The sequence below is a fragment of the Rhea pennata genome, chromosome 25 (assembly GCF_028389875.1).
Source record: "Rhea pennata isolate bPtePen1 chromosome 25, bPtePen1.pri, whole genome shotgun sequence".
NCBI lineage: Eukaryota > Metazoa > Chordata > Aves > Rheiformes > Rheidae > Rhea > Rhea pennata.
This window is the reverse complement of record NC_084687.1, coordinates 8,313,038-8,340,783: the sequence shown is the minus strand read 5'-3', so window position 1 is coordinate 8,340,783 and position 27,746 is coordinate 8,313,038. Positions and strand designations below refer to the sequence as shown.

Below are 27,746 nucleotides of genomic sequence, written 5' to 3'. Positions count from 1 at the left end.
TTGGGGCTCTAGAGGGCCAAGAGAAGACTCTGGGGCACCACAGAGGCCAAAAGAGTGGTCCGGAGCAGAGCAGCGTCACACAGGGTTCTGGAGGACCAAAGGAGTGCTCTGGGTTGGAATAAAGGCCTTCAGAGAGGCTCTGAGGGGACTCAAGGTGTGCTAGAGAGGCTGGAGGAGGAAAAGACAGCTGTGGGGTACAAGGAAGGCTGCAAGAATAGTCCGGAGAGCACGAGAGGGATGCTAAGGGGTCTAGAAGGCCACAGAGGTCAGCAGATGGAAAGTAGAAGGCTTAACCGGGGCAGTAGGCTGCTAAAGGCTGCTGGAGCACCAACTGAGGGCTGCAGGGCAAGGAGGAGGGCACCTGGGGGATCCTAAAGGGACAAGAGGGGGGCTAATGGGTCTACAGGGTGCCAAGACAAACCTCTGGAGCAGAAGAAAAGCTAAAAGAGTATTCTGGAGTGTGTTACAGGATGCAAAGATGACTCTGGAGAAGAAGGAGGCTTTCTGAGACTAGAGAGTTCCTAAACTGCCTGGGCGGGGAGGCCAGAAGACAGCTCTGGGGCACGCCAAAGGCTGAAAGGATAGTCCAGGTGGACGAGAGCAGAGCTAAGGGGTCTAGAGGGCCAGCAGAGCTCAGGAGATGGAAAATAAAAGGCCGAAGGAGCAGGCCAAAGCAGAGCGGCGGGCCGCTAAAGGGACTGGACTGGCAACCAGAAAGCTCTAGGGCAGGAAGAAGATCTCTTGGGGGATTCTGAAGCGACTGCAGGGGTGCTAATGGGTGTAGAGGGCCAGAAGAGAGGTCAGCGCCGGAAGAAAGGAGTGTCACACAGAGGTCTAGAGGATCAAAGGAGTGCTCTGGGGCAGAATAAAGGCCTGCAGAGGGACTCTGAAGGGAGTAGAGGGGTGCTAAAGCTGCTGGAGGGACAAAAGATAGCTGTGAGGCACAAGGAGGGCTGCGAGAGTAATGCAAAGTGCGCGAGAGGGGTGCTAAGGGGTCTGGAAGGCCAGCAGAGCTCAGCAGATGGAAAATAAAAGGCCAAAGGAGCAGGGCAAAGCAGAGAAGCGGGCTGCTAAAGCGGGGTGGAGCCCTTAATCATGTTATCTGGTATGCAAGGAACCGATAGACACACAGGATTGAAATATTTGTTTATTATATTTCTGTGCAGAGATAGGTGCTAAGCGGTAGATCCACAAAGCTAGCGCACCTTCTCCTTTCCTCATTCTTTATTTATATATACACTTTTCAGGGAGTACTTTACACATGTTTTTCTATTAGTTACAGTTTTATCATATCATGTGTTAACTCCATGCTTGCACTTTAATATTCCTATTAATTAGCACAAGAAGCTCAGAAGGTGGTAACATGATTACTATGTCATTATCATGTCATTCTGATCTCATTGATTTAGGGGAGTGTAATTTATTATGTTAATAAGTATTAATGAACTTATAGATTACTGGGTTATTCTACTGTCTTTGTTTTGCCAACTCTTCACATTGTTCAAAGTGTTGTTTCCTTGATGTTATTCAGCTGGAACTGTTCGTCCTTCACATTACTGTGGTACAATAGCCTCTCTCCCTTGTCCTTCAGTCTTGCACGGTTTCCACAGCAGCGTTCCAGGAACAAGACTGCAACTCCTAGCATGCGCTGCAGACAAAAATGGCCTCCCAAAAGCCCGGTACCGAAAGACTACACCTCCTACCATGCGCAGCATATGAAAACGCCCTTCCGGAAACCTGGTGCCGGAAGACTACAGATCCTGGCATGCGCGGCAGGCTAAAATGGCTCCCCGGAAACTCTCTGCCGGAAGACTACATCTACCGGCATGCAGAGCAAAACAATATGGCCGACAGGAAGCTTAGCTCTCCCGGCATCCGCTGCACACTGAAATGGCCGACCGGAAGTCAGATTCAGGTGGACTAATGCTCCCGGCATACCGCGCGCGGAAAAAAAAAAAAAAAAAAAAAACTCCCGGAAGCCCGGTGCCGGAAGACTACTGCTCCCGGCATGCCGCGCAAAACAACATGTCCGCCCGGAAGCCCGGTGCCGGAAGACTACTGCTCCCGGCATGCCGCGCAAAACAACATGTCCGCCCGGAAGACCAGTGCCGGAAGACTACTGCTCCCGGCATGCCGCGCAAAACAACATGTCCGCCCGGAAGCCCGGTGCCGGAAGACTACTGCTCCCGACATGCCGCGCAAAACAACATGTCCGCCCGGAAGCCCGGTGCCGGAAGACTACTGCTCCCGGCATGCCGCGCAAAACAACATGTCCGCCCGGAAGACCAGTGCCGGAAGACTACTGCTCCCGGCATGCCGCGCAAAACAACATGTCCGCCCGGAAGCCCGGTGCCGGAAGACTACTGCTCCCGACATGCCGCGCAAAACAACATGTCCGCCCGGAAGCCCAGTGCCGGAAGACTACTGCTCCCGGCATGCCGCGCAAAACAACATGTCCGCCCGGAAGCCCAGTGCCGGAAGACTACTGCTCCCGGCATGCCGCGCAAAACAACATGTCCGCCCGGAAGCCCAGTGCCGGAAGACTACTGCTCCCGGCATGCCGCGCAAAACAACATGTCCGCCCGGAAGCCCAGTGCCGGAAGACTACGGCTCCTGTTTCCGGCATGCTGAGGGGGGGGGGCGGGGGGCTGCAGCGCTCGGTGGTGTCTGCACCTATGGCACTTCTGTTCTGGCCTGCCCCCTCTCTGCTCCCTCCTCACTCTCGAGGGCTGGAAACCACCACACAGCCCAGACTGCAGCCTTGCAATCTCCAGCACGGGCGTGGGGCTCCCCAACACCCTCTCGAGTAGCCCCGAGTCAGCTCCCACACTGCCCAGGCCCATGTGATCCTCCCCAGTGCTTCCCCTGGGACCCCTTCTACCCCTCCAGGACACAGTCCCAATCTGACCCTGGACCCCCCCTCACTAATCTGATGTGCACTAAACCCCACCACAGCCCTGATGCAATATATTAATCTTTCCACCTCCAGCCCCAGCGCACCGCCTTCCTCCCCACCCTCTATGACCCTGATGCACTGCTCTTCCCCACCCTGTCCTTGCATCCCACTGTCCCAATACATGGGCCCCCCCACCCCCAGTACACTTTGCCCCAGCACGGTCCGCCTCAGTTCTGCTCCATCCGCTAAGACCGGCAGCACGTGCATGACCCATCGGCCAGCCCCCCGTCAGCCCTGCTCACCTCCTCTGCAGTGCAGCCAACATTCTAGTCCCAACAGGCAGTGTGTGGCAGCAGCTCCATTGTCCTGGACCAACACTGACATGAACTTCCAAATGCAGACCCAGCTGACAGCATGTACCCACTTCCTACCCTTGCAATCAGCCAAACAGGCCCCACCTGGGACTTGTCCCAGCCACAGTGCCCAGAGCTGCAGGCCATCAGGGACAGCTGGGACTGCCAGGGCAGCAGAGGGCAGAGGCCCCCCCGGCTTCTGAGAGCAGCTTCCTGAAAGCTCAACAGGGAACCCTGGAGTGCACAGGGAGCAAAAGGGGACATTCAGGGCACAACGAAACAAATTGAGAGCTGCAGGTGCAACAAACGGGGTGTGTGTGTGTGTGTGCGCACACACACACACATTTTATGTATGTATGTATATTACAATGCAAAGACAGAGCAAACAGGGTGATTCTGGGAGCACCAAAAGGCAAAAGGAGGGCCCTGGGGCACACCCAGAAAGCTCTGCGACAAAACAGAGAACTTTGTCGCGCGCTGCAGAGCGAGCACAGGGCTCCGAGGCGCACGGCGGCCGTGGGGGCGAGCCAAAATGTGAACTGAAGGCTCCTGAGGGCATCAGAGGGCAAACGCAGGGCTCCGGGGCAAACCAACACACAGACAAAGGGCCTCGGGGCACACCGAAGGGGCCGTAAGGCATGTCGCGGGGCTCAGCGCGGCTGACTTAGCCTCGACAAGAGGCTCTTAGCCTGGGGAAGACTGAGGGGGGATCTTATCAAAATCTATCAGTATCTGAAGGCAGGGTGGCAAGGGGATGGGGCTAAACTCTTTCCAGTTGTCCCACGCGAAAGGACTAGAGGCGACGGGCACAAGCCGAACCACAGGAAGTTGCGCCCAAATGCGAGGAAGGATTTCTTTCCCGTGAGAGTGACGGAGCACTGGAACGGGTTGCCCAGAGAGGTGGCGGAGTCTCCTTCTCCGGAGATATTCAAAACCCGCCTGGGTGCGATCCTGTCTAACGCGCTCTAGGTGACCCTGCTTGAGCAGGGAGGTTGGACTAGGCGATCCCCAGAGGTCCCTTCCAACCTTACCCGTTCCGTGATTCTGTGACGGCACCGGCGCCTGCAGGCTCTCCGCAGCCCCGCGGACGCCCGCAGCTCTCCCAGCTCCGGGCACGCGGGCCCCGGCCCCAGACAGGCCAGGGAGCAGGCCGGTGCCCTCGCAGGGCCCTGGAGGGGGGGCCCCGGCTGCCCCCACGACGACGGGAACCACCCCCAAGAGTCCCGAGGGTCCAGGCCACGCAAGGGCAACTCCCCACAGCCCCGGGAACAGCACCGCGTCCCCTGGGAACCGCAGGCGCTCCAAAGCGCAAGAGGCTCAGGCACCGGCTCCCGGCCCCAGGCGCCCAACGTGTAACCTTCTCCCCTGGGCGTCATCTTCAGGCAGGGGGGCGTCCGGAACCACAGACACGACCGCAAAGAATGAAGCGGCTGTTTATTGTTTTACTGGGCAGGAACGCCACCTGGGAGCGAGCCTGCCACGGAGCTCAGTGCCGGCACGCTTCCCCTTACCCTGTGACACCTGAAGAGTCATCGCCACGCCAGCGTCTGTCTCTCCGACCGTCCGCCCGTCCGTCGGGGAAGGGTCAGCTCCCGCCGCAGCCCCCGAGGCGGCAGGCGTCTGCGTAGCCGACGGCCTGCCCCTTCTGCTTTTTCCTTCGGGGATAGGATTCAGCTCTGAGAATCGGAGAGGACAATGCCTGAGCTCGCCTGCCTGCGCTTCCGCTCTACCCCAGACCAGAGCCCCGCGGAACGCTCGCACGGCTCTCTGCTTGCCCGCCGCACGTCGCCAGTGTCCGCGTGGTGGGCCTGCACCGTATCAAACCCAGGCCTCAGCTCAGCACACAGAGCGGAGCGCTAGCACAGTGGAAGATGGCAAACGCCGAAGGAGGGCTTGCAGCCCGCTGCTCGGGCTTCAGGGCTTACAGTTTATTATTTACGGATTTTTCCCTCATCAGGAAGCCCTAAGCCCTGAACCTGAAGTGACGAACTGCACATCTTGGCACCCAAATGGTTTCTGAGGCTGTAAAGTCTCGGGATGAGGTTGCATTTTCAATCCTGCACCCTGATCGCTAAATGAGGGACCTGTGAACTGTGCCTGATAAAGACTGAGCCCCACAAAATAAAGTGAGAAACCACAACCGCGACGTGAGAAACCCTCAGCAACAAACTACATAAACCTCGAGTGAAAAAGTCCAAACCCTTAGCTTTAAGCAAGGAACGCCACAGCACCCACGAGCGTGAGAACAGTAAGAAGCGGCCAAAGAGTTTTGCCCACAGCTTAGGAACTTTCCCCTTCATTTAGAAGGGCAGCAGAACAGGAAGACGTGCACCACAATCCTGTTACAGTTGCTGTTTAGAGGCTTGGGCTTAGCCGCCGCTAAAGCGTAAGCACGTGCACAAATCGTGCCGCTGGATCGCGCCAGGCTGCGCGACCACTGAACGCACCTGAAACGCCGCAAGCGCTAATTCGTCTCCCCCACGGACCGTTGATAGTTTTGCTCCTCTCGGCTCCGCGGGCAACCATCCACGGCCAGTGACGCCCGTAACCGCCAAGGGCAAAACCACTGCCACGTCCCAGCCCTGCTCACACGCAATGCAGCCCCGGGACTTAGCTGCGTCCACGCCGCAAGCCCGGGCTCGCCTTCCGCTCGTCTTCGGCGGCCAGACGCAGATCTCCGCGGAGAGCTCCCAGCGACGACAACGCTCTTTCGACGGCCAGACTACGCTCAGCACCTGCAAAGAGGCCGGAACAGCTACCGAGAGGCCAGGCAGCCGCACGGCCCTCCTAGAGCTACTCCCTAGTCCACAGTTACGACCGACTGTAACCGACCGATAACCCCTGTAAGGAAAGAAGGCTCAGAGGAGACGAACGCAGGCAAGATGCCCCTGAAGCTCAGGAACGGTATAAGTGCATATGTGGCTCAGCCCAACACAGAGTATAAGGCCTGAACAACCAACAAAGGAAATTTTGGAGAGAGCGACGGGCTGGAGCTGGCTTCAACCCACGTATTCCTTCCCGGCGACGTCGTGACGGTGAGTGTATTGTAGAGTCCGGTAAGAAGATTTACACTTGTGCTGTGATTTCAGTATATTACTGTATCACTCCCCTAAATCAAAAATCTCACGTAACGTCACATACCTTTAAATTAAGCCACTGTAATAACATTGCGCCCTCCGTATGTGTGGAATATCTAGAAGAACCCTGTCAGAGAGTACTAGGCTCCGACACTGACCCTCAACGCGAATCAAACCACCTGGGAGATTCTCGTTTTAGAGCCTTTTCCCTCCCAAACCTTTAACGATGGTTTCCTAACCTGGGCAGATGCAGTGCCCCCCCCTCCACCCCCCCCAGCATTGTAACAGTTTTCATCCTGGGATCCCACGTTGCTCTTATGACGTGAAGCAGCAAAGCAAGGCAAAAGGCAGGTGGGGTCCCAGCTTACTCATCTCGCCACAAAAATTCTTATTTTAGGCCTCACCGCTTCTTCCAGGTAAACAGAGCAAAATACAGCTCCAAGCAGGCAGCTGAGGCTTCACGCAGACCCGGTGACCCTGCCAGCAACAGCAGGGCCACGGTGACCGGGCTACCCGTCGCTATTCCCCGCTCCCTTTGCCCGCCTGTGAATTGCGGCTTACTACTCACAGGTAAGGACGCGGCCGACCTTCCTACGGCCGAAGGCTCCTCGTCGGGACCGGGAGGAGAACCTTTCCGCTGGCATCTGGATCCTACCGGCCGCTCCTGACACGCGATAACTTGCAGAGGTCCGAGGGCGGTAGCCCGTAATTCTTCACGGCAGCGTGCAGTCGTTCCCCGACGTTACGAACGCCTAGGATTAACGCAGTTTATAAACGCTACCGCTGTAAGGCGTAAAGACGTGCTGAAACGTCTGCGAGCAAAGAAAACGTCTGTGTGTCTGACAGGACGATGCAGATGCATCAGCGCCTAGAGCTCAAGAGGGGGCTAGCGACCCCTCTTGGGTGACATTCTTCTAGCAGGTTGTCTAGCTGAACTCCTCCGTCTTGCCTAAGAGTCTGCCTTGGGACGTTATAACTTTGTCTGCCAGCACTTGTCGATGGAGGCATAGTAAAATCCGTCACCCTACAAAAGTACAGAGGAAAGCAAAACAAAAAAACCGCCTCCCCCCAAAACCACAAAAAAAAAAAAAAAAAAAAAATCTCTGCAGAAAATCGTGAGAATCCAAAGCGGTTTATAAGCACAAAAGCAGCTCTAACACACACACACGCACGCACGCACGCAGGCAGGCAAGGTAAACGGGGAATACGCAGGCCACAAACACCACTTCCCCCACCCGTTTTGGAAGGTGTGAGGACGCTCGGGTGTGCTGTGAAAGGGAAGTTAGAGTAAGTGGCCGCTAGAGATTAACCTGCCGGAAACCTTCTGCGTCCTGGTTTTTGGCGCAAGCGTGCTCTGCCCCTCAGTCAATTCAGGCACGCGCAGGAAGACTCGCCGCTCGCAACGCTCGCACAGTAAGCCCCCCCTCCCCGGCTCGTTAACGTGAGCGCCCGCCGAGCCGCTTGCAGAGATGATCCCCTGCCGTCCAGTCGCGTGCCGGGCGTTACTTCTACAGAGGGACCTGAGCGCGTTGGATTGCCTCTGTCCTATCAAAGGTAGGAGTTTCAAAGACCGTTACAGCCCAGACCGCTGCTAAATGGCCTTTCTCACACCCAGAGAGTTTGTGTTCCGGCCTCAAAGGGGATGCCAGGATCTCGCTGCTGGCACCTGCTTTCCCTCACCGCTGTTTTCTAACGGTGCTGCTCCCACAGAGTCAGCAGATGTGGAAAGCATTGCTGAGAAAGGCTTGCCTTGTTGCGGGAATTTGAGGGCAGGAGATGTTATTCAATCCCACGAGGCTTTAACGTTTCCTCTATCCACTGCCTTCCTCTTTCCCCAAATACCACCGCCAGGTAACTAACCGGGGGGTTGCACTAATTGATCCCTCTGAAAACCATCTCTTAATTTTACGGTTCGTGCGCTTTCTCCCTCTCTCTCTTTCTCCCTCTCCTTCTTCGGAAACTTTGGCCACTTCAGAATCATTCCCCTAAGATAATAATTTGCAGTCTCATAGCTTTTAAACTAGGATCTTTCACAAACGTGTTAAGTCACACGTGCAGAAACACGCGTACGTAGCGTGCTCGCTGTAAGGCGGACAGACCTTCGTTATACGTCTGTGATCCGTTATTTCGATCGCTACTAACAGTGAGCCTTCCTAGTCAGGAAGGACGGGCTTTCGTTCGCGGGAGACGGAGACGGCTCTCGGCTGGTTCCACGTGGTTTTCGCACCTCAGCTTGCTTACGTTTTTCTGGTCTCTTCAACTTCAGCCCTGGCAATTCGTCCGAAAGAGTAAGTATTGTATCCTTCCCTTTCTATCTGCACACGTAGGATAACAAGACAAAACACAAACAGCCAAAGCAAAACTAAGGTGGATGCAGTTAACGGTATCCACAGGGCAGGAAAGGGTTGCTTAGCCCTCAGTACTGCCTCTGGGAGGCTGAAATAACAAACAGTCGTTACCAACAGTCACCTTACTTGCCCGTAGCAGAACACCTCCTTCTGCAGCAGTTCAGGGGTCTACTGCATTTTTGCTTCCTCGTTTCATTCACTTCGTCCCTTAGGTATTAATCACGAAAAGACCGCTTGTCCAGCTTTCCTCTCCGTCAGCATTTACTATCATTGGTTCTAGCTCTGTAACAAAGAGAGAAGCTGGCATTTTACTCTCAATGAAAGACAACGAAAGCATTTACGCATGTTCTTTTTTTCTCTTTCCCGTGTTCTTCCCCCTTTTTATACTTTTTCTTCTCCTCTCCCCTCCTTTCTTAAAGGAAAGGTCTCAATACAGCACTTTACATCATACGTTACAGGGTAAACTGTTTGGAAACATTCCGTACAGCAATTAGGGCTAGGTTATTAGACAGGCAGGCGCATCACCTAATGTTTACCTATGCCATCTTCCATGAAGCCTTGTTTTGATCCTGCTTCAGTACTATCGTTACTGTCCTGTACCCTTTCTCAAACCTTCGCACGCACCTGCTTAACCAACAATTCCCTCGGTCTTTAACTACACGGAAGAAGGACAGCACTTGATGTGCCTGTCTCTGTTTCTGACCTATCACCTTTTCGATTCAGCTCCCAGATTCCTCTTACGCTCAGATGCTTGCCTCATAGGTGATGACCAAATAGCTGGTTCGCTACCTGTAGCCACTTCTCTTCAAGATGTCCCCTTTTACAGCCCAGCTCTCTTGGCTGCCAACACCTTCTTTGGGCACCCTCTATCCACATTCATAACAATGGCACGTGCGGCATTTCTCATTCTCTCAATCATAACCCTAACCCTAAACCCTAACCCTAACCCCAACCCCAACCCCAAACCCTAACCTTAAATGGTGTTCCTAACCGTAACCCCTACCCTAACCCTAAATAGCCCTAACCCTAACCCTGACCCTCTAACCCTGACCCTCTAACCCTGACCCTAACCCTAAACCCAAACCCTAACCTAACCCAAACCAAAACCCTAACTCCTAACCCTAAACCCTAACCCCCTAACCCCTAACCACTAACCCCTAACCCTAATCCTAACTCGCTAACCCTAACCCTAACTCTAACCCCCTAACCCCTAACCCTAACGCTAGTCCTAGCCGTAACCCTACCCCTAACCCGAACCCTCTAACACTAACCACTAACCCCTAACCCCCAACCCTAACCCAACCCAACCCAACCCAGGATATCCTTGCCGGAAGACTATATCTCCCGGCATGCAGCGCAAAACAACATGGCCGACCGGAAGACTAGACCACCAGGCATCAGCCGCAGACTAAAATGGCCTCCCGGAAGCCCGGTGCCGGAAGCCTACTGCTCCCGGCATGCCGCGCAAAAACAACATGGGCCCCCGGAAGCCCGGTGCCGGAAGCCTACTGCTCCCGGCATGCCGCGCAAAAACAACATGGACCCCCGGAAGCTCGGTGCCGGAAGCCTACTGCTCCCGGCATGCCGCGCAAAAACAACATGGACCCCCGGAAGCCCGGTGCCGGAAGCCTACTGCTCCCGGCATGCCGCGCAAAAACAACATGGGCTCCCGGAAGCCCGGTGCCGGAAGCCTACCGCTCGCGGCATGCCGGGAGGGGGGTAGTAGTTGCTGACGTTTCACCCTGCAGCGATTGCGTTCTCGCCCGCCCCTCTCTCCTCCTCACTCCCCCCCGCACCCTCTGGAGCCGAAAACCACCGCACAGCCCGGACCGCAGCCCCGCGATCGGGCCCGGGGCTCCCCGACAACCTCGCAACCGGCCCCGGGTCAGCTCCGACACTACCCCTGCCCGCGCGACCCTCCCCAGGGCTTCCACTGGGAAACCTCCTGCCCCTCCACAACACGGCCCGATCTGACCCCAGACCTGCCTCGCACTAATCTGACTGTGCACTAGACCCCACCACAGCCCCAGTGCAAATCCTTCCTCTTCCCTCTCCAGCCCCAGCAGACCGCCTTCCTCCCCACCCTCCGTGGCCCTGACACACCACTCTTCCCCACCGTGTCCTCACTCCCCACTGTCCTGATTCATGGCTGCCCCCGGCCCCAGTGCAGTTTTCCCCAGCATGCTCTGCCTCGGTTGTGCTGCATTGCTGGGGCACTCCCATCCGCTAAGACTTCCAGTGCTTGCAGGACCCATAGGCTGGACCTCCCCGGCCCTGCTCACCTCCTGCGTGGTGCAGCCAATGTTCAGGTCTCAGCAGGTGGTGCATGCCAGCAGCTCCATTGTCTTGGACCAACCCCAACATGAGCCTCTTCCAAATGCAAACCCTGGTCCCAGCATGTGCCCACTTCCTGCCCTTGCAATCAACCGAACAGGCCCCACCTGGGACTTCTCCCAGCCACAGGGCCCGCAGCTGCACCCTATCAGGGACAGCTGGGTCTGCCAAGGCCGGAGAGGTGTCCCCACTCTTGAAAGCAGCTTCCTGAAAGCTCAAGGCAGAGTCCTGGGGTGCACAGGGAGCAAAGGGGCATTCAGGGGACAAGGGAACAAATCGAGAGCTGTGGGTGCAACAAAAGTTAAAAAATAAAATAAAATAAAATAAAAAGGCAATGAAAGAGTCAACAGTGCAACTCTGGGGGCACCAAACGGCAAAGGGAGAGCCTTGGGGCTCACTCAGAAGCACTCAGAAAACTCTGGGACAGAGGAGAAATCTAAACAGAGAACATTGTGGCATTCTGCAAAGCATACACAGGGAATTGGGGCACATCAGTAGCATGGAGGCAACCCAAAATGTGAATTCAAGGCTCCTGAGGACATCAGAGGATAAACACAGGGCTCTGGGGCAAAAAAAAAAAAATAAAATAAATAAAATAAAAAATACAAAGGGCTTCGGGGCACACAAAAGGGACCATAAGGCACGCTGCAGGGCTCAATGCAGCTGATGAGACAGTGCCTGCAGGCTTCTCCTGTCCCACAGAAACTCTAGCTACCCGCTCCAGGCAGAGAGGTCCCGGCCGCAGACACACAAAGGATGTTGTAGAGTGCTGAAAACAAATCCATAATAAGTCTAGACACCTGAGAAAGCCCTGGAGGGGCCCTGGCCGCACCCACTATGATAGGAGTTACCCCCAAGAGTCCCGAGGGTCCAGGCCACACAAGGGCAACTCTCCACAGCCCTGGGAACAGCACCAAGTTCCCTGGGAACCACAGGCACTCCAAAGTGCAAGGGACTTGGGCACCAGCTCCCGGCCCCAGGCGCAACGTGTAACCTCCTCCCCTGGGCATCACCTTCAGGCAAGGGCGCATCCGGAACCACAGACACAACCACAAAGAATAAAGCAGCTGTTTATTGTTTTACTGCACAAAAACACCACCTGGGAGCGAGTCTGCCACAGAGCTTGGCTCCGGCACGCTTCCCCTTACTCTGTGACACCTGAAGAGTCATCGCCACGTCAACAACCATCCGTCCGTCCATCAGGGAAGGGTCAACTCCCACCGCAGCCCCTGATGCAGCAGGTGTCTGTGTAGCCCATGGCCTGCCCCTTCTGTTTTTCCCTTCAGGGATAGGATTCAGCTCTGAGAATTAGAGAGGACAATGCCTGAGCTCGCCTGTCTGTGCTTCTGCTCTGCCCCAGACTACAGCCCTGCACGACACTCGCATAGCTCTTGGCTTGCCCGACGCACATCGCCAGTGTCGGTGCGGTGGGCCTGCACCCTATCAAATCCAGACCTCAGCCCAGTGCAGAGAGCTGAACGCTAGTACAGGGGAAGATGACAAACCCCGAAGGAGGGTTTGCAGCCCGCTGCTTAGGCTTCAGGTCTTACACTTTATTATCTACGGATTTTTCCCTTATCACCGAGCCCTAAGCTCCTGATCCGGAAGTGACAAACTGCACATCTTGGCACCCAAATGGTTCCTGAGGCTGAAAAGCCTAGGGATGAGGTTGGATTTTAAATCCTGGTCGCTAAATGAGCGACCCGTAAACTCTGACTGATACAGACTGACCCCACAAAATACAGTGAGGAACCATAACCGCTGCCTGAGACACCCTCAACAACAAACTACATAAACCTCAAGTGGAAAAGTCGAAACCCTTAGCTTTAAGCAAGGAACACCAAAGCACCCACGAGCTTGAGAACAGTAAGAAGAAGCCAAAGAGTTTTGCCCACAGTTTAGGAAGTTCCCTCTTCATTTAGAAGGGCAGCAGAACAGGAAGACATGCACCACAATCCTGCTACAGTTGCTGTTTAGAGGCTTGGGTTTAGCTGCCATTCACATGTGAGCACGTGCACGAGTCATGCCACTGGATTGCACTAGGCTGCGCTATCAGCAAACGCACCTGAAACGTCACAAGCGCTACTTCACCTCCCTTACAGACTGTTAAATTTTTTGCTCCTCTCAGCTCTGTAGGCAACCATCCACAGCCAGTGACACCTGTAACCACCAAGGGCAAAATCACTGCCATCTCCCAGCCCTGCTCACATACAACACAGCCCCAGGACTTAGCTGCGTCCACACTGCAAGTCAGGGCTCGCCTTCCGTGGCCAGAGAGATCTCTGTGGAGAGCTCCCAGCGATGACAACGCTCTTTCGATGGCCAAACTACATTTCCACACCTGCAAAGAGGCCGGAGCAGTTACCAGGAGGCCAGGCAACTGCACAGCCCTCCTAGAGCTATTCCCTAGTCCACAGTTACGATTGACTGTAACCGACCAATAACCCCTGTAAGGAAAGAAGGTTCAGAGGAGATGAACGCAGGCAAGATGCCCCTGAAGCTCAGGAACGGTATAAGTGCATACGTGGCTCAGCCCAACAGCGAGTATAAAGCCTAAACAACTAACAAAGGAATTTTTGAAGAGAGCAACGGGCTGGAGCTGGCTTCAACCCACATATTCCTTCCCCACACCTGGGGACGCCCAGCATCGTGACAGTGAGCGTATTATAGAGACCAGTAAGAACAATTACACTCGTACTGTGACCTCAGTATATTACTGTATCACTCCTTTAAATCAAAAATCCCACATAACATCACATACCTTTAAATCAAGCCTTTATATTAGATGTTGCACTCTCCGTATGTGTGGAGTATCTAAAAGCACCTGGTCGGAGAGTACTAGACTCTGACACTGACCCTCTCTGCGAATCAAACCACTGAGGGCCCTGGGAGATTCTTGTTTTAGAGCTTTTTCCCTTCCAAAGCTTTAACGATGGTTCCCCAACCTGGGCAAATGAAGTTCCCCCCCCACACCCTCTCTCTCCCCCCCCCAAGCCCTTCCCCCCGCCAAAGCACTGTGACAGTTTTTATCCTGGGGTCCCAAGCTGCTGTTATGACATGAAGCAGCAAAGCAAGGTAAAAGGCATGTGGGGTCCCAGCTTACTTATCTCGCCACAAAAATTCTTATTTTAGGCCTCACTGCTTCTTCCAGGTAAACAGAGCAAAATACAGCTCCAAGCAGGCAGCTGAGGCTTCATGCAGACCTGGTGGCCCTGCTAGCAACAGCAATGCCATAGTGACGGCTACCCATCGCTATTCCCTGCTCCCTTTGCCCATCTGTGAATTGTGGCTTATTACTCACAAGTCTGGCAAGGACGCGGCCAACCTTCCTACGGCCAAAAGCTCCTTGTCGGGACCGGGAGGAGAACCTTTCTGCTGGCATTTGGATCCTCCTGGCTGCTCTTCACATGTGATACCTTACAGAGGTCTGAGGGCCGTAGCCTGTAGTTCTTAACGGCAGCGTGCAGTCATTCCCTGACGTTATGAACACCTAGCATTAACGCAGTTTATAAATACTACCGCTATAGGCTGTAAAGACAAGCTCAAACGTCTGCAACCAAAGAAAACATCTTTGTGTCTGACAGGGTGATCTATACACATCAGCGCCTAGAGCTTAAGAGGGGGCTAGCAACCCCTCTTGGGTGACGTTCTTCTAGCAGGCTGTCTGTCTGAACTCCTCCATCTTGCCTAAGTGTCCCCCTTAGGATGTTATAGCTTTTTAAGCCAGCACTTGTTGATGGAGGCGTAGTAAAATCCATCACCCTACAAAAGTATAGAGCAAAGCAAAACAAAAAAAACAACTCCCCTCCCAAAACAAAACACAAAACAAAAAAACCCACAAACCACACACACACACATACAAAAAAAAAGAGTCTGCAGAAAATTGTAAGAATCCAAAGCTGTTTATAAGCGCAAAATCAGCTCTAACATGCACACACAAGCAAGGCAAATGGGGAATACACAGGCCACAAATACCACTTCCCCGACCCGTGCTTTGGAAGCTCTGATGACAATTGGGTGTGCTGTGAAAGGGAAGTTAGACTAAGCAGCCGCTAGAGATTAATCTGTCAGAAACCTTCTGTGTCCACATTTTTGGCACAACCGTGCTCTGCCCCTCGGTCAATTCACATACACACAAGATCATCCATTTCTTGTAACACTTGTGCAGTAACTGCCCCCCACCCCGCTCGTTAAAATTGGTGCCCACCAAGCCACTTGGACAGATAATTCCCTGCTGTCTAGTCATATGCCTGGCATTACTGCTTCAGAGGGACCTGAGTGCACTGGATTGCCTCTGTCCTATCAAAGGCAGAAGCCTAAGACAGTTACAGCCCAGAGTGCTGCTAAACGGTCTTTCTCACAGCCAGGGAATTTGTGTTCTGCTCCCAAAGGGGATGTGAAGATGGTGCTACTTGCACCTGCTTTCCCTTACCGCTGTTTTCTAACAGTGCTGCTCCCACAGAGTCAGCAGATGTGGAAAGCATTACTGAGGAAGGCTTGCCTTGTGCCAGGAATTTGAGGGCAGGAGATGTTAGTTAATTCCCCGAGGCCTTAATGTTTCCTCTATCTACCGTCTTCCTCTTTCCCCAAATACCCCCGCCAGGTAACTAACTGGGGGTTCCACTAAGCGAGCCCTCTGAAAATGATCTCTTGATTTTACAGTTCACAGCCTTTCTCTCCCCCCCTCCTCCTTCAGCAGCTCCGGCCACTTGACCATCATTCCCCTAAGATAATAATTTGCTGTCTTGTAGCTCTTATAATATAATGCTTCATAGACATGCAAACTCACATGCACAGTACGTGCACGTACGTAGCATACTTTTTGTAACACATACAGACTTTGTTATACATCGGTGATCTGTTATTCTGACCGTTATTAATGGCAATCCTTCCTAATCAGGAAGGACGGGCTCTCCTTTGCGGGAGACAGAGACAGCTCTCAGTTGGCTCCATTTGATTTTATCACTTCAGCTTGCTTACATTTTTCTGGTCTCTTCAACTTCAGCCACAGCAATTCATCTGAAAGAGTAAGTATTATATCTTTCTCTTTTTATCTATGCACATATGCTAACAAAACAAAATAGAAACAGCCAAAGCAAAACTAAGGCAGATGCAGTTAATGACATCCACAGGGTAGGAACGGGTTGCTTAGCCCTCAGCGCTGCCTCTGAGAGGCCAAAATAACAAACAGCCATTACCAACAGTCACCTTACTTGCCCATGGCAGAACACCTCCTTCTGCAGCAGTTGCTGGGGGTATCAGGGGTCCACTGCGTTTTCGCTTGTTTCATTCATTTTGTCCCTTAGGTACTGATCACAAAAAGACTGCTTGTCCAGCTTTCCTCTCTGTCAGCATTTGCTATCATCAGTTCCATCTCTGTAACAAAGAGAGAAACTGGCATTTTACTCTCAACGAAAGCATTCTTTTTCTCTTTCTCATGCTTGTTTTTTTTTTCTCTCGCCTTTCTTTTTTTTTTCCCTATCCCACTTCCTTTAAGGAAAGGTCTCAATACAGCACTTTGCATCATACATTACAGGGTAAACTGTTTGGAAACATTGCGTACAGCAATTAAGCCTAGGTTATTAAACAGGCAGGCACGTCGCCTAATACTTACCTACGCCATCTTCCGTGAAACCGTTTTTATCCTGCTTTAGTATTATTGTTACTGTTCCGTATCCTTTCTCAAACCCTTGCACGTGCCCGCTTAACCGACAATTCCCTCAGTCTTTAACTACACGAAAGAAGGACAGCACTTGACGTGCCTGCCTCTGTTTCAGACCTATTACCTTTTTGATTCAGCTCCGAGTCCTCTTACGCTTGGACGCTTGTCTCACGGGTGATAACCAAAACAGCTGGATCACTAGGTCTAGCTGCTTCTCTTCAAGATGTCCCCTTTCAGGGGACTACCCTGCCAAACAAGCTGAGACGACTCACAAGGCCATGAGGGTATCAGGTTTTAGACATAGCCTTCCCAAGGCTTTCAGCATGATTGACGTAACTGCTTCTCTTCACCTTGCTTACAGCTACACTCATCTGCTACTTAGGACTAAACTGTTTCTACTTGCAGAGGGGATTGTTGTTTGTTTCAACTTTGCACAGAGTCCATAACTCGCTATGCACCCCCTCTAGCCCCTTCTGCTTTCACAAGGCTTTCGCTAAGGAAAGGCAGTAATTAATTTCTCCTGCTCTGAGGAGGTGCCTGAAAGCCAGGTTCTTTTTTGTAGCATCCCTGGGGCTTCCCAGGGCCCATCAGTGTTCTCTTAGGCTTCTCCCAAGCCTTTTATTTTACTAGGTGATTCTGTGGCCTGCTGTTTCACGTTAGCGTTCCCCTTAAGCACTGTGCACACTACAGTCATCCCAGACCAGCCACCTCTTGCACATACAGAGGCTTCTGAGAGGTGGTTCAGAAGAAAAGAGAGAAAAATCAGTCTGACATCTGTCCCTCCACCCACCAACATTCTTCCGGCTGTGCCTGGTGGCAGGGGACCCCTCAGGGTGTCCGGGGCCATCTTTCTTCTATCCGTCTGCTCACTCTGCTCGGCCTGGCCACGCTTCTTAAGGGAACAACTCGGGGCTGCGCTGATCGTATCTGACTCGCGTTCTCCTTCAGCCGGCTTGCTCCAGAGGGTTCCACCTTCCCGGGACTCACCGGCGCTCCGGGCCACGCCTGCCGCAACAGGAGCCGACCTCCCGCCGACGCCGCGCCGCAACCCCGCTCCGGGGCCCGCCCGCGGCCCCGCTCCTCCGGGCTGCGTCCGCAGGGGCGAGCGCACGCTCCGGCCAGCGCGGGGCAGGAGCCGGGGCCCTAAAGGCGACACACGGCGAAGGCAAAGTCGGACCCGCGCTGCGGCACACGCGGTGCCGCGCAGACCCCGCCCGGCGCTCCCGGCGGGGCCGAGCCGGGCCCCAGCCCCCGCCGCCCCGAGCCCCGCACCGCCGCCTCCACGCAGCGACGGCCTCAGCGGGCAGGCAGCAGCCCAACGCCCGCGGCCACCCGAAGGGTCGCGCTCGCCTCACAGCCGCCCCCAAATCCTCTGCCTCAGGCAGCCTCGACCCTCACCCTCACCCGCCGCCGCGGGAAAGCTCCGCCCCCGCTCGCCGCCACGCGAACGGGGCGCAGCCGCAGCAGCCGCCTGGCAGCTGAGCAACGCACATGCGCCAGCTGCGGCCGGAACCGGGGGTGGGGGGGTGGGGGACACTGCCCGTCCCCGCAACCCCGGGAAGCAGCGAGAAGGATAAGCTCTGTGCGCGCCGGAAAGGGGCGAGGAGCAGGGCCCATGCGCTTACCCGTGAGCGAAACAGCGGAGAGGAGCGGTGAACACGGCGAACAGCGCTGCGCGCGTGTGCGGCGGCTGCCGGCCATATTCTCCGCCCGCGGGAGAGGCCGGGCGCGGCGGCAGTACTGGTTTGTGGACACGCGAGGGCAGCAGTGACCGCGGCGGAGCGCAGTGCGCGTGCGCGAGCCGCGTTCTGGTGCAGTACCGCCTGTTCAACACGCGGGGGCAACAAAGAGCACGGGGGAGTGCGGTGCGCATGCGCGTGCTGCTTTGGTGGCGGATGACCGACATGGCTGCCCGGAAGCCTAGTGCCGGAAGACTACCGCTCGCGGTATGCGGCGGTGGCGCGCCGCTGCGCTCGAACAACGTTCCGTCCCGACCCACAGTACCGTCCGGGGCCCCTCCCGCGACCGGCTCTGGGTCAGTTCCGACACTGCTTCTGCTCCCCCCCCTTCCCCCCCCCCCCCGCAATCCTGCCTAGGGCATCCCGGGCATCCCCTGGGATCCCCCTCCCAGACACCAACCCCATCTGGCGCAGGACGTTCCCCTCCTCCCCCTGCGCACCCTCCTTTATCCCCGCCCTCCACTGCACCGGCGCACCTCCTTCTCCCACCGCCCTCCATGGCCCCGGCGCGCCCCACTTTGTGCCACCTTGCCCAAGACGTTCCTGTCTGCACCGGACGCACAGAACGCACCCCCTGGCCCCGCTCACCTCCTCCGCGCTGCAGATGCCCTGCCGCTTTCAGCGGGCGGTGCTCAGCCGCAGCTCCCTTGTCCCGGGACCACCCCGGCACCACCTCGCCCCAAATGCGGCTCATGGACTGAATATGCACTTGACCCAGTACGATTGTTCATACAGGACTTTATCAATGTGTTGCTAGGAAACAAATCTTGACAAGAAGTTATTTATTCTGATCCTTCGGCTTACATGTCTTCGTCTCAATGTAGTCAAAGGTTGTTTTTGCACATCCAGCAGTCAGGGCCTCCCCAGTAATTCTGGCAGCAACTCACCCCTCTGAAGAAACAAGTGAAGAACATAGATAATGTTTGTAAAAGAACAGGGAAACAAATGCATGCTGTGCATGCCAATCAAAGACCCAATCGTTAGGTCAAAACCAAAATTTTCTAAAGTAGATTAGGTGGGCCAAAGAGGTAGCTTTGTGTCACAGTGTTCCTTGCATACATGTAGGTAGCCTCCCCCTGCTATCGTGGTATCCAGTATCAGCAAGGACACAGTGAAAAATTTAGGAAACTACAGTATTTACCAGAAGCATTTCCAATACATTGGGAAAACAGTTGAAGCAGAGGCTCGTGCAGGGTATGCAACTAGAAAGGATACTCTGCACAAAGGCCTAAAGTGACCAGCCCAGAGCACGGGTCCTGTGGTCATTGATTATGAAGCCCACTTCAGAGCAGGAGTTCTTGTGCTCTGAATATATTGTTGCCTGTGAAACACAATACACCATGGTAATACTGATTGCTGGAGGTAAGCCTGGAAAAAGAGTAAAAGAAAGGAGTATGTTGAAGACAAATATGAAGTTATAAGCCATTTGGAATTCAGACGCATTTCTAGATTTAAAAGGTGTACCTATTTAAAGGTGTACTTTCTGGAATTCCGTACCATATTTTCCCAGAAGCCTGATACAAGAATGAAATGTATATCAGAGAAACTGCTCTGGCCTATAAATTACTGCTTTCAACCACTGTACAGTTAAAGCACTAGCATTCCTGCCAAGAAATAATGTCAAAGCAGAATGATGAAGTAGGTCATAATTCTGAAACTAAACACAAAGGAGCCTGTTCTGCAGTCATCAGTTGAAATACAGCATTCTCATTCTCACTAATAACCTGTTGTAGAGATTGGCAGCTATATACACTTGCTTCCACACTGCATAAAAGGAATTAGGCACTCAGTAAATGTCACATTCTGAATGTGGAACTACATATTTGAAAGCACATATTCAAACAAATACCTGTGACATAACAGAGGTCTAGTGTATTCACATTTACTGTGTATCATATGTCAGTCTTTCTATGTGGAATGTGAATAGGTGGTTCCATCTTCTTTATCTGTTAGGGCAGATACCGAAGGCATTTGACAGATACCCTATGAGAAAGCAAAGAAAGGAAGAAATTCAAAATGAAATTAAACAGATTAGAGGTAGTCTTAAATGGTTTGACTGATCTTCCGCCACCTGGCCAAACCACCTTTGGAAAGGCACATCTCAAAATATATGTAGTTCTGTTATCACTGCATTCCTGAGAGCCTAATAGTAGATGGTGCTTGTTAAACAGGAATGAAATTGTAAAACAGACGTTGAACAGTCTCAGAGATTTATGACATGTACATATTATGATAAACCAAAAAGGAAAAACAAGATAAATTGAAAAAAAAAATTTAAAGCTTTCAACAACAGCATTTTAAGATGGCTTATTTGCACCTTAATTCTGTCCCTTTGACTTTGAAGGCAAAGCTGCATTTAGTAAGTTACTGAAATTACACATTTACTGCTCATGATAACTGTGCTAAGAGGAGTCCAGAGGAATACTGTTGTTCATCACCACATGCCTCCTGGCAGAGAGAGTTCTGTGATAGACAGAACCAAAAAAAGTAATTAATAACACTTTTAGTTTACACACACAAAAACCCTGTTTTAGAAAGAGCAGGACCTGGAAACTTTGTATGGCAGCTTATGGAAAAGATACCAAATAAAAACCCAACCATAAAAGAAACGGTTCAGGCTTTTGTAAAAGATGAACATAGTTTAAGTCATCTCAGATGAAATAGCTTCATCAATCACAGTTAAAGCTTTGGAAAAGTCTTCCAAAAATATAACCACCGAGTGGTGGTTATATTGCCTTTTTAAATTGAGTTCCTTATCTTCTTAAATTAAGTTCCAGGGATGGTGTGAGGACAACAGAGAAAAACAACTCAAAGAGAAGCTGCTAGACATAGCAACAGTACTGTTACTTGTGATTTTCACATGACTATGAAAGCATAGCTGGAATCTGGGAGGAGTGAATAATGAACAGTAAAATATTACGACTGCACCAGAATAAAAGTCATGTTCAAGGAAGATGGCAAAGATGAGTATTGAAGAATACTTAATACCTTTAATAGACAAAGCTTAACCAATGTGTTGAACGTTAACCCTGCAGTGCATGAATTTTACTCATACGTTGCACCCAGCTATGTGTAGGTGTAGATTTTTATCTTCTTTTTCTTTGTTACTTTTAAAAGACCCAGGTGCTGTTATGACATGAAGCAGCAAAGCAAAGACACGTGGGGTCACAGCTTACCCATCTAGCCACAGAAATTCTTATTTTAGGTCACATTGGTTATTCCAGGTAAACAGACCAGAATAAAGCTCCAAAGAGGCAGGTGAGGCTTCACACAGAGCTTGTGGCCTTGCTAGCAACAGCGATGCCATAGTGACTGGGCTACCCATTGCAATTCCTCCTCTTCTTTTTTGCTGGTCCATGAACTTTGGCTTATTACTCACAATTCAGGTAAGGACACTGCCAACCGTCCTAAAGCCAAAGGCTCCTTGTCAGCACCAGGCAGAGAACCTTTTCACTGGCATTTGGATTCTCCTGTCTGCTCTTGACACATAACTTAAAAAGATCTGAGGGCAGTGGCCTATAGTTCTTCATGGCAGCATATAGTCATTCCCTGATGTTTCACACGCCTAGGATTAACATAGTTTATAAACATAAAAATACTACCACTGTAGGGTGAAAAGCCAAGCTAAAATTTCTGCAACAAAAGAAAACTTCTTTCTGTCTGACAGAACAATCCATATGCATCAGCACCTATAGCTCTAGGCTACTGACCTGTCCTGGGTGACATTCTTCTGGCAGGCTGCATATCTGAACTCTTCCATATCGTCTAAGAGTCTCTGCGGGGACTTTGTCAGCCAGTGCTTGTTGATGGAGGCATAGTGAAATACATTTTGCCCTACAAAAGTATAAAGCAAAGCAAAACAAAAAAAAAAAAAAAATTAAGGTAAATGGGAATACGCAAGCTACAAATACTGCTTCCCCCACCCCCTGTTTTGGAAGCTATGATGACAGTCAGGCTGACTGTGGAAGGGAAGTTAGACTAAGTAGACGCTAGAGGTTATCCTTTCCAAAACCTTCTGTGCCCACATTTTTGGCACAACTGTGTTCTGTCCATCAGTAAATTCAGACACACAGAAAGAGATCCACTTCTTGTAACACTTGCGCAGTAACCCCCCCACACACGCTTGTTAAGACTACTGCCCACTGAGCCACTGGGATAGACGATACTCTGCTGCCTATTCATTTCCTTGACGTTATTACTTTAGAGAGACCTGAGCGCATTGGATTACCTCTGTGTTATCAAAGGTAAAAGTCTCAAAGACAGTTACAGCCCAGACTGTTGCTAAACAATTTTCCTCACAGCTGCAGAATTTTTGTTCTTGCCCCAAAGGGGATGTAAGGATGATACTATTGGCAGCCAGTTTCCCCTTACCACTGTTTTGTGGCAGCACTGCTCCCATGGACTCAGCAGATGTGGGAATTCTTACTGAAAAGTCTTGCCTTGGCCTGAGAACTTTAGGGTAAGAGATTTTACAACCACTCCTTTCAGTTTAGTGAAAGCAGTGTCATATTCCTTTTTCCAGCTCCATTCCTGACTCCTTTCCAGGAATTTCCGCCATGCTCTGCTGATACTACCAAAAATTAAATCCTACTGAAACTGCTCTAAGTTGGAAATGACAAGAAGGAGCTTTAATTCCACAAGGCTAGAAGTAAGGCTTACCTTACTTCTAACTACTGTCTTCCTATTTCCCCAAATACCACTGCTAGGTAACTAACTTGGAGTTGCACTAACTGAGCCCTCCGAAAACAATCTCTTAATTTTACAATTCAGATACTTCTCTCTTTCTCACTTCCTCTTTGGTAGCTATGGTCACTTGACTATCATTTCCCTAAGAGAATAATTTGCTGTCTTGTAGCTCTTAAAAGACAATGCTTCATAAGCATATAAAGTCACATACACAGAACTTAGCATACTTTTTGTAATACATTCATACCTTCTATTATACGCTGGTGACCTATTATTCTGATCACTAATAGTGATCCTTCCTCACCAAGAGGAACGAGCTTTCCCCTTTGGAAGATGGAGACAGCTCTTAGCTGGTTCCATTTGGTTTTATCACTCCAGCTTGCTTACGTTTTTCTGGTCTCTTCAACTTAAGCCGTGGCAATTCATCTAAAAAAGTAAGTATTTTATCCTTCCCTTTCTATCTATGCACATATGATAACAAAACAAAATAGAAACAACCAAAGCAAATCTAAGGGAGATGCAGTTAATGATATCCACAGGGTAGGAATGGGTTACTTAGGCCTCAGTGCTGCCTCTGGGAGGCCCAAATATCTAATAGTTATTATGAAGAGTTGCCTTACTTACCCTTGGCAGAACACCTCATACTGCAGCAGTTTCTGGTGATATCAAGGGTCTGCTGCATTTTTGCTTCCTTGTTTCATCCTGTCACTTAGGTGTTAATCACAAAAAGACTGCTTGTCCAGCTTTCTTCTCTGTCAGCATTTGCTGTTGTTGCTTGGTTCCATCTCTGTAACAAAGAGAGAAACTTGCATCTTACTTTCAATGAAAGGCTTAGATTTATGCATGCTCTTTTTCTCTTTGCCATTTTTTGTTGTTTTGTTTTTTTTCCTTTTTCTTAAAGGAAAGGTCTTAATACAGCATTTGCCATATAAAGTACAGGGTAAACCGTTTAGAAACGTTACATACAGCAATTAGGGCTAGGTTATTAGACAGGCAGGCACATCACCCAATACTTACCTACGCCATCTTTTATAAAACCTTATTTTTATTCTGCTTCAGTATTATTGTTACTGTTCCGTATCCTTTCTCACACCCTTATATACACATGCTTAACTGACAATGCCCTCAGTCTTTAACTACACAGAAGAACAATAGCACTTGGTTTGCCCATCTCTATTTCAAACCTACCTTTTTGATTCAGCTCCCAGAGTCCTCTTACGCTCGGACACTTGCCTCACAAGTGACGACCAAAACAAACAGCTTGATCACTAGGTCTAGCTGCTTCTCTTCAAGATGTCCCCTTTCGGGGGACTACCCTGCCAAACAAACCAAAAAGACTGATAAGGCCATGAAGGTATCAGGTTTTTGGACTGCTTCTCCAAGGCTTTCAGGGTGTTTGACATAATGTCTCTCCACTTTATCCAAAGCTACATTCTTCTATTACTTAAGTCTAAATTGTTTCTACTTTAAGAAGGGGCTGCTGTTTGTTAACATGTGTTTACATACGCTCCAAAATTTGCTATCCATCCTCTCCAGTCCCATCTGCTTTCACAATTCTTTCAGTAATTAAAGGTAGTAATAGTACTCATTGTACTACAGGTTGAAGCAAGACATTTAGCCTCCTCTGAGGATGAGCCTAAACCCCATGGTTGGGGCTTCCCATAGTCCTTCGGTGTTCTTTTCACATTTTCATGAGTCTTTTATTTTTTTAGGCTATTCTCTGTCCTGCAAATTTATTCTAGCATTCTCCTTAAGCACTGTTATCCACACTGGCCATGGTCAGGGGTGAGGGGGGCAGCGAGAGGTAGCTGAGAAGAAACAAAGAAAATCTGTTTGTAACTGTTCATCCATCCATCACGACTCCACCAAAAATCGCTGTAAACTCCCTTTTCTCTAAAGTGAGACTGAGCCGGGGGGGGACGCACAGTACAACTGATATCGATAAGAATGCCTTTTATAAATTAATCTGTTACTAATAAAACTATGCTGCTATTACATACTGTGAATAACTACTCAGGTTACACATCGCGTTGCACGGACATCTGTGCTAACGTGTCTCCATTGGATCACCCGTCACCCCCGCGCCGCCGCTATAGTGCGGCAGTCACTGCGCATGCGCCGCGGCGGGTTAACCGACCCACGAGGTGACGCGGCCTGGCAATGGCGCCCCCTCGTGCTCAGAGCCCTGCACGGCGCCCGGCCGCGCTCTCGGCCGCCCCCGGGCGGCCGGACGCTGGTGCCGCGCCGCCCGCAGAGAGCTCTTCCCAGCAGGAAGCGGAGGGAGTGGCCAGAGACAGTCCCGGCTAGTAAGCACCACGGAGCAACTCGGAGTTTGCAGTCCCCGGAGACACCGGGCAGCACCAACGAGCGAAGACAGGCTATGTTGACGGTCTCTGAGCACCGGGACTGGGTGGTTACCTGCCTTACCTCTTAGGGAAACACGGGAGACGGCAACGAAGGCAGAAAGCTGCAACAATCCTGTGTGAGCCTACTCTCAGCACTGCTGCAGCGTGCTCCACCAAGGAGTAGAAATCGGGGCAGGCGGCGGTGCGCATGCGTGAGCCGCCTGGCTGCAGTACAGGGTGTGATCAAGCTAGGGCAGCAGCGAGCGCCATTGCCGCAATGCGCACGCGCGAGCTGTCTGTCTGCCCTGCACGGTGCATGGCAGGGCGCCGTGGGCTGCGGCGGCCGCGGGGCGGATGCGTGCACTGGCCGCGCAGTGCGGATTGCGGTCTGCAGTCGAAGCGCGTTTTCATGAAGGTGTCAGGCTATAAGGTTTCACTTGCCTCCCCCTTGAAATATTTTTTCATGCAGCATCAGGAGGCTTAATCTAAAGAAACAACCTTGTCGGGGGGATTCAACTGCTGACTTGCCTGTTGTGCTTATGACAAATCCTCCAACTGAACTGAGGTCTGGACTGGCAGGCTGTGAGCTCATGTCCCAAGGGCTGCTCTAAAAGCACTTCTGTTTGTGTCACCAAAACTAGGCTCATAAAGTAGTGAGATGTGGTCTGGTAGACATTCTAGGGCTTTAGCAAACAATGCTGTATGTATTTTGAGTTGACTGTCAGTTTCTGGCCAGGTTCTGCTTAAAATTTCTTCCTTCATGTTCAACTTCAGGGTTGCTTTTTTTAAAAAAAAATGATGTGTTTGCTTGCATCATCTTTTTAGTATAGGAAATTTACCATAAGAATTTTGCTCCTCAAGTAACATGATTTTTTTTCCTTCTTCTTCTACTAGATCTAAGAAGCAATCAGCATACGCTAAACTATCATCAGCAGGTTGAAACAAACATTTGGATGCAAATACTTGGCTTTTCTAAGGACTCCTTTAGCCATTAAGATGTCACCTAGTGTTTTAGAAGCTGAGTAAAGCCATGTTCTGTCTCTGTGCTCTATGCTGTTTTTCAGCAGTTTAAAGCCTTTGTATCATTGGGATAGAAATTCATTGGGCTTTATCTCTGTCCAGAAGGAAATTATTATTTGCAAATAACTTTTCACTTGCCCCATCCCTTTAGCAAGGTTGCATTGTGTTGCCTGGCAGCCTGTTTCCAAGAGGGCCTATTTCAGCAAAGCGCTACAGAAGTGCCCTGGGAAAGTTTTGTCCTGTACCGCATGCAAGGTAAGGTCTTTGCCACATCACAAGGTGAGAATGCTGAGCAAATCAGGCTCATCTCCCTTAGTACAAATTCATCTGAATGCTGCTTGCAAGTGCCTGTTCCATTGTTCTGGTCTTAGAAGAGCTATAGCTGTATTCACAAGAAGCAGCAACTGAAGTAATAAATCTGACATACCCAAGGTGGTTCTGCATGGGGCAAGCTCCAGTGTTTCTGTACCAGTAGCAGAGATGCACAATGTGACCTGGATCAACTTGGTTCCCAGTGAGTGACAGGGGCTACACCACAACTGTTGTCTTCCTACTGCTCATCTCCAAGCCCTATAGACCATGTAGCTCCCCACCTTTTTCACGTGTGTGAGCATTTATGGGAAAACTTAACATTAAGTGCCTACAAGATATCTCAGATGAGCTGTCCAAGTTCCCAATATGTTACTAGTCCAGGTATAAACCTCAGGTGTGTTCCTGACATTATGTTCAGATCCTCCCCTCTTCAATATCAGGAAACACCTGGAGGTAGTTTCCAGTTCCAGAAACACATTTTTTCATGGACATACTGGAGCACGTCCAGTGAAAGGCCACTATGGTGATTAATGGATTGGAGCATATGACCTATGAGAAGAGGCTGCAAAAGTCGGGATTGTTTAGCCTGAAGAAAAGAAGGGTCGGGAGGATCTTATCACTGTTTATAAATACCTGATGAGAGACAGTAAAGAAGGCAGAGACAGACTCTTGCTGGCACTCAGTGACAGGGTGAGAAGCAACAGGCACAAAATGAAATACAGGAAATTCCAAACATGAGAAAACTTTTTTACTATGAGGGTGGTCAGACCTGGGAAAGGGTTGCCCAGAGAGGTTGTAGAGTCTCCATCTTTGGAGATTTTCAAAACCTCACTGGACATGGCCCTAAGCAACCTGCTTTAGTTGACCTGCTTTGAATGGTGGGCGAAGGGATGGCTGAATCAGAGATCTCCAGAGGTACCTTCCCACTTCAGCACTTCCATGATCTTGTTTCACTTTTAGGATCTCGTATACAT

At 51.2% G+C, this 27,746-nt stretch overlaps 3 long non-coding RNA genes across 26 annotated transcripts in view; all 3 read right to left on the bottom strand.

The window, feature by feature from the left end:
- Nucleotides 1-4,591: 4,591 nt before the first annotated feature.
- LOC134150869 (uncharacterized) lies at nt 4,592-9,574 on the bottom strand. The gene is made up of 6 exons (XR_009960733.1): nt 9,211-9,574; nt 8,796-8,956; nt 8,426-8,641; nt 6,895-7,078; nt 5,697-5,984; nt 4,592-4,925 (listed from the first exon to the last, which is right to left on the bottom strand). It is a non-coding gene; the product is annotated as an uncharacterized LOC134150869 (long non-coding RNA).
- A 2,488-nt stretch (nt 9,575-12,062) lies between these two features.
- On the bottom strand, nt 12,063-18,490 carry LOC134150961 (uncharacterized). Of its 8 annotated transcripts, none has more exons than XR_009960754.1 (5): nt 18,296-18,490; nt 17,461-17,813; nt 16,217-16,384; nt 14,310-16,027; nt 12,063-13,168 (listed from the first exon to the last, which is right to left on the bottom strand). It is a non-coding gene; the product is annotated as an uncharacterized LOC134150961 (long non-coding RNA). The 8 variants fall into 8 exon arrangements; XR_009960755.1 differs by lacking the exon at nt 18,296-18,490 and adding an exon at nt 18,069-18,094; XR_009960757.1 differs by lacking the exon at nt 18,296-18,490 and having other exon boundaries at nt 12,063-12,309; nt 13,074-13,168; nt 17,461-17,903.
- Nucleotides 18,491-19,130: 640 nt separating this feature from the next.
- The window catches only part of LOC134150962 (uncharacterized), a 137,264-nt gene continuing 128,648 nt past the window's right edge, over nt 19,131-27,746 (bottom strand). For 11 of the 17 annotated variants that reach the window (XR_009960765.1, XR_009960776.1, XR_009960762.1 and 8 more), the window contains 5 exons: nt 24,284-24,411; nt 23,720-23,882; nt 23,343-23,521; nt 22,120-22,243; nt 19,131-20,392 (listed from right to left, as the gene is read on the bottom strand). This is a non-coding gene — a long non-coding RNA (uncharacterized LOC134150962). The remainder of the gene's footprint in view (nt 20,393-22,119; nt 22,244-23,342; nt 23,522-23,719; nt 23,883-24,283; nt 24,412-27,746) is intronic. The other 6 variants (XR_009960763.1, XR_009960764.1, XR_009960775.1 and 3 more) reach the window with 4 other exon arrangements.